The sequence below is a fragment of the Falco peregrinus genome, chromosome 5 (genome assembly GCF_023634155.1).
Source record: "Falco peregrinus isolate bFalPer1 chromosome 5, bFalPer1.pri, whole genome shotgun sequence".
Taxonomy (NCBI): Eukaryota; Metazoa; Chordata; class Aves; order Falconiformes; family Falconidae; genus Falco; species Falco peregrinus.
In genome coordinates, this window is record NC_073725.1 from 9,919,376 (window position 1) to 9,937,091 (window position 17,716).

The 17,716-nt window shown below is 40.4% G+C and overlaps 1 long non-coding RNA gene across 1 annotated transcript in view; it reads right to left on the minus strand.

The window, feature by feature from the left end:
• Positions 1-10,705, minus strand: part of LOC114011394 (uncharacterized) — a 40,127-nt gene extending 29,422 nt beyond the window's left edge. Inside the window, exon 1 of the long non-coding RNA XR_003553263.2 lies at positions 10,542-10,705. This is a non-coding gene — a long non-coding RNA (uncharacterized LOC114011394). The remainder of the gene's footprint in view (positions 1-10,541) is intronic.
• Between the last annotated feature and the right edge of the window lie 7,011 nt (positions 10,706-17,716).

The window sequence follows — 17,716 nt, forward strand, 5'->3', positions numbered from 1 at the left end:
ATGCACTTGCCTTACAGAGTGTTTAAAAGATTACTCAAGTGCTATTTTTGTCAAGAAAATTGTTTTAAAATACTAAGCCTATTAAATGCATAGTATCTACCTCAAGAAGCAGCACTCCAATAAACTGTACATAACAGAAAATCTAGAGCAACAAAATTATAAACAGGATTAAATAAAGTTTGCCGTGGACATTAATCAAAGAGATGTAGGTTGATATATGCCCTAGAAAGGCAGTAAGCAGTACTTTCACACCAAATCTTTGGTCTGAGAGCACCGATTTCCTTGCACTAAGCTGCAAGAACTATCCTGCAAGTAATACCAGCCTATTTGAGCAAAGCCTTATCATACCTCAATCTCAGACTGCCCATTTTTCACGGTCTGGATGTTGCAGTCTTGTAACTCCTTTTTGAAGGAAATGTCAATCCTACTTCTGCTGCAAAAAGCCTCCAGTAACAAAACAGAATATCATGGTTAAAAAGAAAAAAAAAAAAAAAAAAAAAGCTAAGCCTGTTCCTGTCTGCTGTTTGCTTTTGGGTTATCTTTAGGGGAGCTTTCTCTTTAGACAGCCTCAGGTTAGAAAGTCCTGCAAGACCTATTAAATGTTAAGAATGTTAAGATGTGGATGCTACCTAAGACGGAGTCCTAAAGCTACAGATTGTTGAAAGGAATTGATGGAGTGGGAAATGCCTCACTTTGTGCCTACTCTCATATTCTTTCCCTAAACATCAGGAGCTGGCAGCTCTCCAATCCACTAGTAGTCTGGCCCACTAAAGTGGGGTGCATACACCTGTGACCGCATCTTCCATTCCCACATTTCTTTATCCAAATAGTTTATGCTATCAAACATATCAAAAATATAATTATGATATCAGGTAATGTAGAAAGGAAGTTAAAGCACAACACCAATAAACCATTTCTGCAACATATTTTCAGAGTAAAATCTTTCAAATCTCACTGTTTCTTGCTTTTCTCACCTGTAAGCTTAATATTTTCTTCCCTGGGAAGAGCTTATGTTATTGTATTTAAGTTCCTCAGGTAGAAAACAATACATATGTGAAAACCAGCTATTACAATAACCAGGGTTTTTTAGGAGTTAACCAAAAGAGAACATTAAGCTTGTACTCTTCTCTAGGGATCATCGCTATAGAATCTTCATTATCCTTGAGAGTATTGATCATTTGCACAAAGCCAGCCTACGCCCTCAGGTGAGGCAGGCAAGTCACTTCAGAAGATGACTGTTTCAGAGCTGCGTTACCAAATTAAAGAAAAACAATGAAAGACTTCAAAGGACCTAGTGCTTTTAAAAACAAAACAACGGTCCCTTCCTCGCTCTGAGTATATGCATGCATTTGGACTAGAAAGCTTCAGAGAGGTTGGGTTTTTTTGTGAAAGAAGTATAACTGGAAAATGTTAAAGACTTCTCTTGGGCAGCTTAAGTTACTGCATGTATTTCAACTGTTAGTCATATATTCCTATCAGAAGTGTAGGAGTCTCAGTGGAGGAATCCCAGCTGTAGCCAAGCAAAGATCTGAGATGTTTTGCTTTGTTTCCTAATAAACCAGCTCCCAGGAAATGGCTAATTTGGGGTAAAAAAGCACAGACTCTTTGAAAAGCAAGCTAGGAAGGATTTTTGCTCACTTCATAACATGATAAATTTAGAAAAAAGATCTTACTACTCAAGGATGTAAATATTTGTCAGCATGCAAGTTAAAAATAGTTCATTGTAATTCCATCTGTATTAGCATGTCTAATGGCTCATATGACTACATATCCTGAGTACAACATTCAGCAAAGCTGTATTTCCAGACTAAAAGAGACAGAGCCTGTTACCCAATACAGTTTAGCTGCAGCCATTCTCAGCAAGGACCATCTACTATGTATTTTTATACCCTATAACACCTGAAATAGACAAGAACTGCTACAAGAAATATACATCTAAAGATAACGTATGTGGCTTCTTCCTGGAATAGTACGTTTAGCACTGCATAGACAGGGTTCAAACTGGCTGCGCTTTTGTTCTTTCAACTCCTTTTGTTTGGATTTTAACAAGCAATTCAAAGTTAAAAATAAAAACAGTAAAAAGCAAGATTAACTAAACTATGAAGCTCACATTACCTGGGGCAACCAACGAAATCCATCTCTTGCCGGAGCCTTTGCAAAGTCTGTCAGTTACATATTTCCAAAAGAAAACTGGCTCTTGGAAAAAGTTACACACAAGAAACTATACCTCAGTTGGAAAGGGAACATGTCAGTGAATTGGAGGAAGTGGAAAGAGGGAGCCCTTGTTTCCAAGAGAGTTCATTCAGCAGGCTTTGAGCTCCAAGACGGCTGCCTTGGCTCACATCATGCTTGCTGTTGTGGGTTGTTGTTATGGGATGCCTGTCCAGGCATCTCTCGCTATGAGTTGATTCATGCCAGACTGTCTCTCTTGAACCTGTATCAAGAGGAGGAGGAACAGTCTAAGAGACACCTTCCATCCCTAAGTTTCAGTTGAATCCCTTCTCCAGGACAGAAGGAGCACCTACCATCAGTCTAGTAAGAGCAGAGCACAGGACTTTTTTTGAATAGCCATTAAGCTTGAGCACCTGTGTGCTGCGAAGTCCATTTTGCCCAGGTCCACCAGCTATGAGGGAAAGATCTGTCATCCCTTAACATCCTACCCCTTATGGCTTAGTTGCCAATCCCCTCAGTACACCCCTCAAATTTCTAAGAGTTCAGGAGGCTAACAATGGAAAGCTTTGGCACATGCTCCCAGAAAAATCACTGGAAGTTTAGGAGGGACCAGCATCTGTCCTCTCTTCAGGATGCAGAGTGGAGCTACAGCACAGCTCAACATACAAGATCTTCAGAAAAGCACCTCCCTCAACAGCAGGCTACTAGTTACATTACAGCCTGCTTTGCTGCCTTTCTTTAATGAACAAGTAAATTGGTGTCAGTGAATCTCCTCGTGACCTCAAATAATTAGAACCCACACAATAAAAATCAGAGGTCCAACAAACTCCTGGTCATCTAAAAATCACTTTCTGGTGCATGCTATGATCTTGGCTATATCTGTAAATTTTGTTCATTAGCAAATGAATAGTTAGTAAGAAGAGGAATTGTTGAGCTCATCTAAAGGGAAGCAGAAAGCGGATAGATAGGTTTGAGGCTGCTTCTGAAGGAGCTCAGGTTCAGCTCTTCAATTTACTTTTTTTCATTTTATAAATGCATAACTGATAACATCAAATGGAGCAAGCCACCTCCTTTTCCCACTCTCAGTGCCAATCAATCTCCTAAAATCAAACTGAAAACTTTTATTTAAACAGAGTATAGCAGGTGTAAAATTCATTATCAATTCAATTATCCCTCTACAGGAAAGAAATAATTAAAATGTAAAAATTTTGGTTCAGAGGAATAAACTAAGATATATCAAAAAATTTAGTCAAAAGAACATGCCAGATCCCCATAGGTACTTCAATTGACAATTATTACATCATACAAAAATATTTATTGTTTAACACATTATTAAGAAAACACAAACTAAAAGAAAACCTTCCAGTGTTCCCCAAATAAAACAAAGAATGCAGGTGTTACTTGATCTTTTTTCCTGGATACTTTTCAAGAATGCACTCAGTTTCTTCTGATAGAAGAGTCAGATTTTTCAGCCAGGTCCTGAGGATATCATATTTATTCCTCCCTGCTCCCCAGTGAGGCCTAGAGTAATGCCTGTGAAAACTGATCTTCGCACTAGATTTATCCCAGTCATGTTTGACACTTTTCCAGAAACCAACAGATAGAAATAGCAGTCTTTACAGTTACCTATAGTCATCAAACTAAATTAACAAGCTGTTATAGATCATACTGTAGACTGCATGTTCTCGGACTGTGCAATTTCAGCAAACAGTAAGATACCACCCTCTGGGTTACACAGATTCTTTTAAAATTGGAAATCGTTGAACTTTTTAGTAATTGGTCTTAAACCTAGATTACTGAAAAATTATAATTTATAGTTACATGCCACAAGTATACTTCCTTTCCTCACCTGTATGCATTCAAAAGTACGACTAATATCACAGTGCACCCTTAGTAAGTTTGCAGATATTACCAGGCTGGGAGGTGCTGTTGACTCCCTTGATGGACAAGATGCCTTGCAGAGGGATCTGAGTAGATTGGAACACCGGGCAGTGATTAATGGGATGGTATTTAACAAGTTGAAATGCTGGAATCTGCACCCGAGACAGAGTAACACCAGGCACAAGACTGGGAGAGGAGTGGCTGGAGAGCAGCCCTGCAGAGTGGGGTCTGGGGGTGCTGGTGGGCAGCAGTCTCAGCACGAGCCAGCAGCGTGCCCTGGCAGCCAGGGGGGCAACCCACACCCTGGGGGGCAACAAAGACAGCAAAAAAAGCCGGTCCAGAGAGGTGACTATCCCGCTGTATTCAGCGTTGGCACGGCCTCACCTTCAGCACCGTGTGCGGTTCTGGGCTCCACAGTTTAAGAAGGATGTGACGGTCTTTGAACATGCTCAGAGGAGGGCAACCAAGCTGGTGAAAGGGCTGGAAGGCATGTCCTATGAGGGGTGGCTGAGGACTTTGGGTTTGTCCCTCAAGTTTTTTTGAATTTGAATGAAAAAGGCAAATTCAAATATTGCCTTTAATACCATGCTGTAACTTCAGTCAGGCAATTGGACTAGATGATCACTGTAGGTCCCTTCCAACTGGATCTATTCTTAGATCAATTAAAATACCATTTCATAATTTTAAAAGGCAGCCAGTGACCTCAAACACCAGAAAACACATAGGTTTTCCCCGTGCAAACCTAACTCTGACCTCTGGGTTTATGCACTATACATAACATGACTGATTTGCATGAACACACACTGTATAAGATGGAAGGGATCATGGGCCTGTTGTAGTATGGAGGAAATAAGGTAGAGTTTTGGTTTTTTGGAGCCAGGACCTTTTCCTCATTCAGGATTAAAACATTCTAATTAGTGATTTAGCAAGGATGGTGTAATTCAAGCAGAGATCCTCATAGTTTCAAAGCTCACCCAGTTACCCAAGAAAAGACTATCTCTGATTATATTCATCCCTTTGATAACACTTCACTATACTTCACTATCTGCTTTCTCATCCTGAACATGTCATTCACAACCCCCCACCTTTTTCCAAGCTCATGTAATCAGTTTCCCTATTTTTCCTGCGTGCATTAGCCATCCACACATTTACCCATTATTCTTGCTGCCTGTTACTCTTTGCTATTTAAGTGTCTTTTAAAAAAAAATCTATTATGCAGTGAAATCTGACAGCAAAGCAGCAGACAAGCAAGTCTGAGGTGCCAGTGCCGTAGCCACCGATAACAAAGGCAGGTCCCTTGCTGTTTCCCAGCTACTGCAGAGAAACAATAGATGTACCTGAAGACTTTACCGGAGTAACTGAACTGACAGAGAGAAGACGCTGAGTGACTAGCATGGTGGGAGGGGGAGTTTTGCTGCCCGACAAGGGCACAAGACCAATAGGAATTTCAGCAGTGAGGCTGGCTTGATGCGGAGAACATATAGCAGAGTTCAGACGTTAACTGAAGCACACTTACCACCACAAACGAGAAGTGACACTGACCCGAAGAGAATGATCTCAAAAGCAGCAGAGATTTGCAATATTTTGAGCATCTTTCAGTTATTGAAAGCAAAACCGCACAGCTAGGTACCCAAAACAAATAGTGCATAAGAATGCATTGTTTTATGTGGCCTTCTGGAACAAATAACACACTCAACAAAATGCAGATTAAGTTCACTTCTATTTGAGGTCTTGTTTGCTTACACCAGGAGTTTCTGGTCTTTCACTGACAGAACAGTAAAGTACTGAAAACTGAACCCTCTTTTCCTGTGTGGAATAACATGCACGATTTTGGAATAATTAGGATAACAAAAGACTCACATATATTCCAATGACACTATGCTAAAAATTGAGCATTTGGCAAATTGGGTAACTGATAATAGAGGCCAAAATATTTCTCTTGAGTAGCACACAGAAGGAAAGGGTTTGATGACACTAATCCGATTTTTTATTCACAGGCAGCCTGGGGCACTGGGCCAGGTCCTCTGTCCACATAAGTTTCAGTAGTGTTGTGGCCAGCTACTGTTTTGTGCCATAAAAGTTTCAAGTCTCTGATGAATGGCAGTAAATTAATTACAAGCAAGACAGTATTTTTCATGACCCAATATCCATATTTGTAATAGAGCACAAAGGACTTTGGCACTTAGTCACTGCAGCTGGAGTCACACAAAGGAGGACTCCCTCAGTCTCTCAAAGCTGGGGAATCAAATAAGATATATAACCATATCACAGCCCACGTGATCAAGGACATAAATCCTTATTTATGCACCCTTTCTCCACTGATGTTTCCCATTTCGCTGTTTAAAAAGCAAGCAAACCTCTGAGAACACCTCTTTACCCCTTCACATCTAGTTCTCACACCCTATAGTGCCTAGGGTTTACTTGTTAAAGGACCTGTTCAACACCCAACAGAGCCAGCACGGGTTTGATTCCTGAAGCTGATATAGCAGTCAGACATCAAACCCGAACAGCATTTAAGTTCCCCCTCTTTAGGAAACTGTGAACTACTGGCACGATCCAAAGAGTATGGGCATTCCCATTCCAGATTTATAGCAGGCTTCACATCAGGCTCTTCATACTGTAAATGTGGCCTGCCAGATGGGATGGGCTTACCACACTAAGAGCCATACCTGGACCTCAGGTGAGGCTAAGGCTCTCATCCTCATTATAGCCTTGGAACAAAGGTGGTTTCCTGGCTCAGTTAAAAGCAACACCCTTGCACCTTTAGGTTAAGGAAATCACAGAGATAGGTCTCCGATCTAAAACTAGACCAATTCCTAAATTCTTCAATTGCTATTTAATCTTCTGTTCTGCAGAAGAATTTAATAAGCTTACAAGTATCCCTACAGCAGTCAACGAGATTATTTACCTATACAAAGTATATTGATCAGTAAGTATTTATAGGATCAAAGACTATTTTATTTAGAAATTTTTAATTTATCTTCATTTATGCTTTCACTAGTTAAGATTCTCCTGTGCTCAGACTCAGAAACTAGTTACTGAATTCCATGCTCGAAACATACAGGTCTGTAACCTTTAGGCCTGCATTAAAAAGTAAGACCTTCAAATTCGTGAGTGTCAGGGAAATCATGCCAAATACTATAAAGCCAGCAAAGATTCTTTAAAGTTTAAAAGGTTAGACTAGCTTTCTTACATTATCCTGATCTGATGAGAAAGCATATCTTTCACAGCAAACAAAAAAATTTCTAAGACTTGTTGGCCTATAATTTAATGATTTCATGAAGCGTTTTGAAACTATTGTAGCACATCATTTACCTTGCACCATCCTAGCAAATTTCTTATTGCCTTCCTGTTATGCTTTACACTTCTTTTTTCAAATATATCTACAAGCATTGTTAAAATGAAATTTTCTTCTTCTGTACCCATATCAGTTAGTCCCCATCTACACTGGGTACCAAATGTTGCAGTTTGAATTAAGATGGACAACAAATATTGCAATACACCCATATCAATTAGTTGCAACAGCTCACCTCTCATGGTCTCCGTTATGGGTTGCAGGTTCTCCTACTTGTCTCAGCTACATTGGGCACCAGTTGTTGTAGTCAGAGTCCAACTCAGTCAGCCTCACACAGGGCACCAATTGTTGTAGCACAAGCAAGTTATTGGGCTACAATAAGGCTTTACCATTGGTCAGTCTACTGTCTGTGCTGTATCTCCTTCCTCCAGAGGTCAGACCACACCACTCCTCCCCCATCCAACCCCCTCTCCCCCAATCCTCAGGGCTATTTAACCACTTAGCAGGAACGAGCTAGAGCTGCACATCGTCCATGTCAATCAACCCACTGCCTCTGAGGCCAGGCCACAGCTGCATGTTATCAATGCTAATCAACCCACTGCCTTCACTCCCCTACAAAACAAGAAGAGTTCACCTGCAGGTAATTAGTCCAGAGCTCATGATAAACCTGTTCTGCACAAATGAAGATTTTTTTTACTTCAATCAAGCTAAGCCAGTGCTTATATTCTTCAAAACAGGTAATCACCGTTACAGCACTTAATACTGTAAAGCAGCAGTTAAGACAATGTCTACTGAAAACAAGTGAAGTTTTCAGGGAAGGATAAGAGGTACTTTTTAGCTCAAAGAAAATTCCTTTTATTTTTTCTTAAAATAGATGGAACATGCTAATTTTTAAGATCTCATGTTTACACCTACAACACAAAAGCCTAGCAGTGCACTCCACGTAGACTTGAGAAATTTACTAATTATATGTTATATATTTATACGTTACTACACTAGATACTGTTTTCCTAAGTGGCATCAAGAAAACACTTTTGCCTCCCCACACCTTGGGATCCCCATTTGTAAACAGAATTGTTATTTTCCTCCTTTATAAATTACTGAGAGCTACTGACAGAAAAGTAGGATGTAAGAATTCAGCAAAATTTTCATGTAAAAATAAGTACATGCTCTTTGTAAAGTGTTAACCATGTGCATCAGTTTTGTTTTAAATATTGTTTTTAAAAATAGCTACTCTTCTCCTTTGCTTGGATTTCAGTCTTGTCAGACCACAATGAAATGAGACTTGGTCACCACTGAGCTGTGACATTGCAGCAGGTACAAGAAACATAATCCAAATGCAGATTTGACTTTCTTTTTAAAAAATAACTTGCCAGAGTTCCCCTGTAAATTATAAAACCACCTACATTAAAAGTTCATTTCCCCTTCTGCCTTCCAGATCCCAGTAACTGTGTTGAAGAAGGTCCCTTCACAGCAGTAAAGCTTACACTTGGTAATAACTAGCTGCATAACTAAGTCTCCAAAGCAATGAGCTCATTCTGAAAGGCTCTGCTTTCCATTACCAGGCCTGGGGTCAATCCACTCATATCCATGAATTGTACCAAGTCTTAACCCCCCCAAAAAAAACCAAAACAAAACAAAAAAACAACAACCTGCAGAATACAGCTTTTTAAAGGCTGCTGTAGGTGCAAAGTCTTCCTGTACACCCACATCCATGCCCATGACTGGCCTTTTATTAAATGCACTGAACTGATAGCCTATAACAGAAACATGCTGATTTATGCAGAAATAAATCCAAAAGACAATTATAAACACAGGTTCGTGCATCACTCCATCCTCCCTAGAACCTGAAGGGGAAGAACCACTACCCCAACTCACCAAAATAACGTTACTCTTGAGAAGCACAAAACAGATTAGGGTTACATTGCAAAAGCCCCTACCCTCATAGTCCTGACATAGATATGAGAAAATACAGGTTTCCTCACCAGGAAAAATTACCATTTAAAGACAGCTGACAGCGGTCACAGAAAAATAAAAGCAAATAAGTTTGAAGTCTTCAAATAGCCTGTGAACAGGACTTTTCTAAATTACAGACAGCGACTCCCAAGCTTCAGATGTACGCATGCAGTGTTTTGTATCACGAGTCTGCAGTGAGAATGCTGAGCCAAAGTGAATGCCTCAGGTGATAAAGGTGGAACTTTACAGTTTAATATGCAGATCCATCCTATCTGTGATCTTTCAAGCTGCACACTAACAAAATGATATCCAAATAGTTAAGAAATGTCTTGCAATTTGATCCATAATGAAGTCTACTACTGATTTGACCTCTAATATAGCAGGCTGCAAACAAGTTCCAGCTGGCCCTCAGAGAGAGTTCTATCTGGCTGCTACACCAGCACAAAACCAATGACTCCAGGCATAGTTAAAACAGAGCACAGATTTTGTTCCAGAAAATTTAGGAATCAGTATCAAGACTCTGACACTTCCAAGACTGTTGCTTCCCGGTTACCACCAAGAGACTAACAATAAGCACTCAGAAGATAACAAACCGAGTGATATGGCTAAACTCACTCAGAAACTGTTTCACAATACGTGACCAGTGCTTAAAATATGAACCTTGTTAAGGGAATTAACAAAGAATTTCTGAACTGTTTTCCAGATGTTTGCAGTAATAATAGGCCTTAAGGATTTTCTGCTTAAGGCAAAAAATACTGTATAATATTACTAATCTCCTTTGTTTAAAAGTAAATGGGGAGAAAGCATCCAAGAAATGCCTGTGTTTAAAGTTTAAAATGGATACAAACACTAATTTTACTTCTTTATGCTGTGACCTGTATGCATATGAATTTACATATTAATAAAATAATAAATGGTCATCAAAAAGTAAGTTCAGGTTAAAAAAAAATCCAAAAAAAGACAGCAAAATGTACAGATATAGGCCCATTCCACTGAATACTTCCAGTATTTCACAGTTCTTTCAAAGAAGGAAAGGGAGACCTTTGAAAAACTGATACTAGGATTAAGATCTCCCATATGAAACATTTTGACTTCATACTTTGAAGCTTTTTTCTCAAGCAGATCTATCTTTTTTAAAGTTAAAACAGTTTGTTAGATAGCCTTAAAACAGAAGGAAATATTACATTCTCTTGATTAAAAGTTTGCTTGAGGTAAAACATTAATAACGGGTACATACCAACATCTAATGGTGCCCAGTGCCAGACAGTATATGAGAAGGGGAGGGGGATCAGTCATTAACTGCAGCAGCACCCAGGGACTCCCAGCACCCCAAGTCCCAAATATATTGCTTCTCCTCTTCAGTGTCTTATGAGTCACCTTTCTGCAACAGCTACGAGGAGAATAGGAATTAACCCTACATGTCTCTATCCCGTGCCTGATGATGATGGCTCTGACTAGAGGGCTGTCTCCTTTCTTCAGCCAGGAAGCACTTTACTCTGAAAGGACTCCCATTAAAACCTCAGGGGGCTGTTCAGCAATTAACACAGTGGGAATGGTAGTAATCAGCCCACAACAGGGTCATGCAACAGCCTATTTGCCCACAGGGACACAATGCAATTGCAATCATTAATAGAAAGCTTTGGAAAGGCTTGAAAGCTTTCCAAATCTAAAGCTTTCCAAGTCCCTCATAATGCTGTGATTGTGTGCAGCTCCTGGCTAGAAATCCCTACAAAGCTGCATAGCACCTGAGCTGGCCTGAAACACATTAACCTCCAATGCACTAGCTGCAAACAATTAAGAGACTTTTGTTGCCTTTAAGAGACCTTATGCAAACCCAAGTTTCCCATGTCTGATTTCATCTATGTCAGCATTAAAGAAGTTAGCCACTAGCATGCGTTTTATCCTCAGTCTTCATTTGCAAACATCAGATTCTGAACAAGACCTCAACATATGTTGGGATTTATATTTTTTTTTTTCCTTAGCAGCATCCTAAACCAAGACCCAGAGGAATCCTTAGAAGTGTTTATTAGCACAGATGTACCTATACTGAAAATAGTTATCTGAAAGTTCTCAATACTAGAATAATAAGAAACTAGCTGTCTTGTACTGAACAGTTCAATGCTTTGGAAAATAGGCAAAGTACTTTTTAACTGATTTGAAAGGAAATATAAGTCATAATTGTTGCAAAGGGAGGAGAAAAAGGTTGTATTTCCCAAAGTCAGCCTTATTGATTAGACTTCTAAGTACATGATAAAGCTAAAAGCTGTATTCAACAGCTACCACACATTTGCTGACACTGCAGGCCATTTCAGACAGCACAGCTTATATCTTTACTGTAGAAGGGCCCATTTTCAAGGTCATTGGAACTACTTCTGTTGAACTTTAATACTGCATCTGCACGTGTTAAATCCTAGATATTACACTATTGACTTATAGAAGAATGACTTTTTCAGCTTGACTACATCGTGTTCACTGAAATTTATATGCTCTGCTTCAGTGCCCTTATTGGAGCTATTCAGCAAGAAGAAAGTTCAGGATGAGTTTTGGAAGCATCTATTTGTACAATCAAGCACAACTTCCCTCATGTGCATTCCAGCTGCTTTTCTGTGCCAGGTAAGGAATTATCAGAGCAGAGCTGTTTCATGATGTCCCTCCCAGATGTGACTCCCCAGTACCCCTAAGGGCACAAAAAGGGACAGATTTTTGCGAGGTATTGCTACCCTTAAAACAGAAACAAGACTATCACTCTTAGCTGAGGAATTCATGTTGCTGGCTCCGTCACATTCTGCCTTTGAAGAAGGCTGGAGCAGATCCACAGGGAACTATAACCAGTCTCTGAATACCTTCATACTTGCAGCACTCGTAGGAAAAAAAAAATCATCTAATCACAACCCTTCCACAAAACAAATTAGGCAACTTCCTGCTGTTAAATCCAATTTAAACGAAAGCACCTTCTTGTGTCAGGGCCCTGAGGACACGTGTAGGCTGTGATTGCTTTTGAGTGGCCTCATCTGGGCCCCCCCCCACATCCTTGGGTCACCATCCAGGGCTCCATTTAAACTCAAATCCAGCAGCCAGGTCTGGCCTAAGTGATGCAAGTACACACCTGCCTGGATCATCTCCACCCTATCCAGGGCTGTTGACAGTCCCTGTTACAGCAACCAGTTCTGTCCTGCATGTGTGTGTGTGTCCTTGACTAATTTTCGGGGTGGCGGGGGAGGTAAGGCTTGCATTCTAACCATTAAAACTCAACCTCTTTAATCAGCTAAAGCAGAGTGTCACTATCAATGCCACTGCTCTGTGTGAGTGCTTAGAGACCGATCAGATCAATTCTTTCTCTTTGGTGAGCTACACAGAGTGCCTTTTTGTAGACCTTTTACTTTAATAATTCTGCTTAGACCTTCATAAGAGGGACTGTCATGGACTTCAGGAATAGAAACATATGTTCCTCCCTGGAGGAGGTGAGGAAAGATTAAGAATCTTGCTACAAGGAAAACTTCCAACAGGTTTATGCACAGGTTTTTCTCTATTATCTGCTCCTTTCCCATGGACAGGTACAATCAGGATTTTTCTTTTCAGCTCCACAGTGTAAAATAATGGGGCAGAAAGGAGCTGTATATTCACTCAGAAACATTAAATTTGCTCCAGCCATGTGATATGCACATCACCATACAGCCCTCACCTCTTTCCCTGTCCCCTAGCTCAAGATTATATCTGCATCTACCCTGTATAGATGTTTCCCAGGGCCCAAGATGTTTTGTATCACTGGCTGATATATACTGCACTGTTACATGGCAGCAGTTTGGCTATTTTGCCTGAAGTCAAGTTGGTTACAAAGATTGCTCTGCTTCAGAAAATTCTTGACACACCAATTTACTATCTCATTATGTTCCTACTCTCTTTAGAGATAATACAGTCACATTAAATGCTCATTAATGTTAAAATTAAGAAAAAAAAATTAAGCCCTCATCCTACATCTCTCTCTCTTTCTTAAATAGCTCATGCCCTAAACAGTTTAATTTTTATCTCATGTACTTGTCAACTAATCATCTTTGGTTGAGTAGTAAGGAGAACTGAGCGATGTTTCTGATAAAGCTTATTAAACAGATGGGCTTTCCCTTGGGAGATAAATCACATAAATGCTTACTTTATGAAAAGTATCTTTTTTGAGAGGGAGGGCAGGATGGAAGGGGAGCAGGAAAAAAATTATAGCATTGGGAAATAATTAGTGATCATACATGTGCCCAGTTTTTTAAGAAAACTGAGACTAAATAGCACCACAGGAGTCACAAAATTAGTTTCTTTGCAGCTTCCATGTGGAGGCTGGTCACTTTATCAATTCCTGGCTCATCACATAAACATGTGCATTTTTGTTACCAAGAGATGCACAACTTCCATCATAACCCTGGGCAGAAACCACAGCAGGTTGATTTGAGTTTGGAAGGGAGATCTATTTGAGAAAAACTCTGCATACATACACTTATATAACCTGTCTTCTTCATGCAAAGTGACTCCTTAACCCCTTCTTCAAGTGTGCTGCCCAACAACACACTGACTTGGCCATTACCTCCAGCATATACACACATATGGGTTATTAAGTGCCATCATTGGCTTGTCTACAGTGCACAAAGACATGGCTTGGCCAAATATTTCATCCACTGTCATACTATGCCTGGATTCTTGGAGGCCAGCCCATTGCACCAGCTATCTAGGGAAAGCCAACGCGGTCCACAGCTGCACCTCCAATTTCAGTCAGAGCTGTGGTCAGCGCCATAGCTGATCAGGTAGGCAGACTCGCAGCAGTCTGGGTGACAGCCACCTTCAGCATACAGACAGACCCTTCAGACAGCAGAGGTAAAAGCCTGCTGTATGCTCCCACAAACTATTGAGCCCAACAGGGAATATCCACACACAGGATGAAAATAGATCCAGAGGCCTACTATTTCTTCAAACAATATGACCCATGGAAAAAAAAAAAAAAAAAAAAAAAGACTGAGGGGTCCTGATATCACATATCCAGAAACATCCTTCTCCCTAGACACAAAGTATGCTAAGCTGATACAAACATACTTCTGTGAAAATCAAGGTGTGCTTTATCATTTCAATAATGTCTCAACAGTCTGAATTACCTTTACTTGTGCCTTGCAGCAAAAATCTTTCTACCAGTCATCTCTGATGGAAGACAGTCATGACAATCTGCATGGTCATGAAACTTCTTTTTGTAGGCTATAGGATATTTAGTGGGTTTTATTTTCAAACCTGAGCATGCTGAATGTGTTACATCATCCTCAAAAACCTCTTATAATTGTGAGGGGTAACACCTGGGGGGAAAAAAGTATCTAAAAGCATCAGTATCTTTGAGCAGAGGCAACAGAAAGCAAATTGCCAACTTCTTGATGCAAGAACTTCTTGTTCTTGTCTATGTCAACTTCTTCACCTCATTTCCAATGTAGTGATCAATCTTTCATAGTACATACTAAGACCCATTTCAAAAGTTTATGTACTGAAGGTCCTGCTTTCTGTATTTCAGGTTGTGAGCCTTAAAATCCTTGATTCAGCAGAGCACAAATATGTTTTCAACTTTATACACAGGAAATGAAAATTACCTTATCTTTAGGATACTTTGGAAATAGAGGGTGAGGGAGGAGTGGTAAATAAAAGCCTTTTACACAGTTCTTAGTTGCTTTGAACAGCATTGGGTTAATAACTTTAAAAAATTTATTATGTAGAAAAACACAATCCCTCAGTTTTTACATCGAACAACATCAGGATATTTTATGAACTCTAACAGACTTGAAATAGTACATTGTCTTCCCAGAATTAATTTTTTGCCTACCAAATGACTGCCTACATAATGAATTACACACACAATGGGTTTTTCATGAGTTCTAAGTCTGTGTAAACACAACCATCTTTCCAAACAGCACTCAAACACACCAAAAAACTTCAACATGTAGTATCAAGCAGTTTAATGTCCCAAAGTCTTAATTCTGGAGGAAAATGGCTTAAATCCCCCATCACCTAATCAGACAGCAAGCTCACTGCTATTCAAGGATGAGGAGCTGGAGCTAAGCCCTGCTGGCATTTGCTCATGAAAGCTTGAGGATGAAGAAGGGAAAAGGAAGAGGAAATGATGAAAAAAAAACCCCTCTGGGCCATATAGTAGAAGCATCTGCTGAAGTAATAAAAGCTTGCATTTGTAATAACAATTGCCTGAGTTTAATGCTCAGGAGCTGGTAGTTAATCAGGCTCCCCTTACTAATGCATAAATTCACAGCAGCAGCAGCAGCTACAAGCAGAGGAAACAGGCACTCAGGGGCCAAATTCTTCTGGAAGCAGCACATTAAGGTGCTTCCAGAATAACTCGAGATGATCTTCAGTCAGGTGCAGTCTAGCAGGAAGAAAGACATGGTCCTGTCACCAGGATCAAACTCATAGATACTTTCACTTGAGCTGCAGTTCTGGCCCATGTTATGAAGGAAGGTTTCATGGACAGATCTTTTTACACGCAGAGCATCTGCTTTGAGTCTTTTCAGGCATAGTACATTTTATATTAGGCCACAGACACAAATAAGCCAAACAGGGAGATTAGAAGGCAAGGTATCTGTCTGGCACAGATTTTCATTGGCGTGAAGCCCTGAGGACCAGCAAGGCTTTGCCACAATAGGTTGCTGACAGCTTTTCTTCTGCAGTATATTGTCCTGGCTCAATAGCACAAGGTCAGACCGAATGCCTTTTTGCTGCCTTTCTGCTTTTCCTAGGGAGCAATTGCTTAGAAAAATATCCCTTTACTTGACAGGTTTGTAACACAAACAAAGAAAAAAATCCATCCTGATTGTGGTTATTGGACAGATTGCTTAAGAATCAATCAACAGAAGACTAATAGTGTCATAGTCACTGAGCCACGAGCCACACCAACGTAAACTTAAATGCACAGGAATGACAGCTGACTGCGGATAGCCTAGAACAACAAATGAATGAACTAATTTTTTTTTATTATTTATTTATTTATCTGAAGTCTAATACTCATACCTCATTATACAATTAGCAATTGATTCCTTCTTGCAGAAAGTAAGCCAGGATAATTAACTGCAAGAACTTCACACACACACACACCTGTGTGCAAAACCTCAAGTCATTCTGCAGAACAATATCTACAGTCAGCGTGATGGAAAAGGACACAGTAGCTTGGAGATTTAAAACCTGTTGACAAATTACAGCTATCTTCATACATTCCCAGGATGAGCACTTTAAGGCTAACACTTTTATGTATACAATAAAAGGGGAAGCTGTGTGGGAGGTACTGAACACACCAAGGCTAAGAATGCGCATCACTTGCCATTAAAATAGTCCCTGTAAACCTAACAGTCCCCTTTTAGGATACATTTGGAAACAAAAGAGAACCCATGTTTTTAATTTTAAATCAATCCATTAGAGATACAAGTTTCACAAAGAAGCCTCCCGTAATGCTCTGGTCTCTTGTGCTCAAGAGGAAGATCCAACCTACACAGTTCTCTGTTCCACACAAGTCCTCTCCTGAGCAAGCAGCTGTACCCTCGGCATGGCTGTCATTGTGTCTAGGCATCAGGGCTTCACAAAACAGCATGTATCAACTGTGTTCAAATGCAGCGAATTTTCTGAGAACTCCAGAACAAAGCCTGTGCTTTTTATACGTTAACTATCAAAAATATTAATATTTTATATTATGCATAAATATATAAAATTGTATAAATTAACCCTGTTAATTTATATGTGCTTTACTTATACACCATCAAGCAAAACATCAGTTAGGCTATTATTATAAATATCTGATATACATTAAAGCATTATTATTATCAGACTGCCAGAGAAGGCTAGGTAGGGTACCACCACCAGCAGCCCACCTTTCCTGTAGGTCCAACTAAACACACACTCTCTTGCCCCCGCAAAATAAATCTGTACAGCACATCACAATTTAGGTGGTGTCACTGGAGGAGGCGGTCGTTACTGGAGCTGCAGTGCTTAAACTGTAAAGCTGAGCTGCTGAAGGATTCCTACCCAAGGCAACCTTACAGGACGAGATGCGGGTGTGTGACAGGGCACCCTGCCCCACCAGCATGGCACAGCTCCGACAGACCTGTGTGACATCTGTGTAGGGCTCTCTCCGTTGTCCTCCCACCCTGCTTCTGAAACTGCAGGGAGGTCTGAGGGCGTAAGGGATGCTTGCCCACCTCTGTAGCCCCACCTGGCCCTGGGCCCTCCAGCATGGCAGCAGCAGTCCCTGAAGGACAAGGAAGCAGCAGAGGCAAGAGCCAGGGTGCAGGAGGGGGGACATGGGGCACACCACCATGACACAGCACAACAGGGGTCTTGCCCATAACAAGCCACCTGGGAACCCCTGATGAAGGTTATCTGCCTCATCTGTGATCCCAG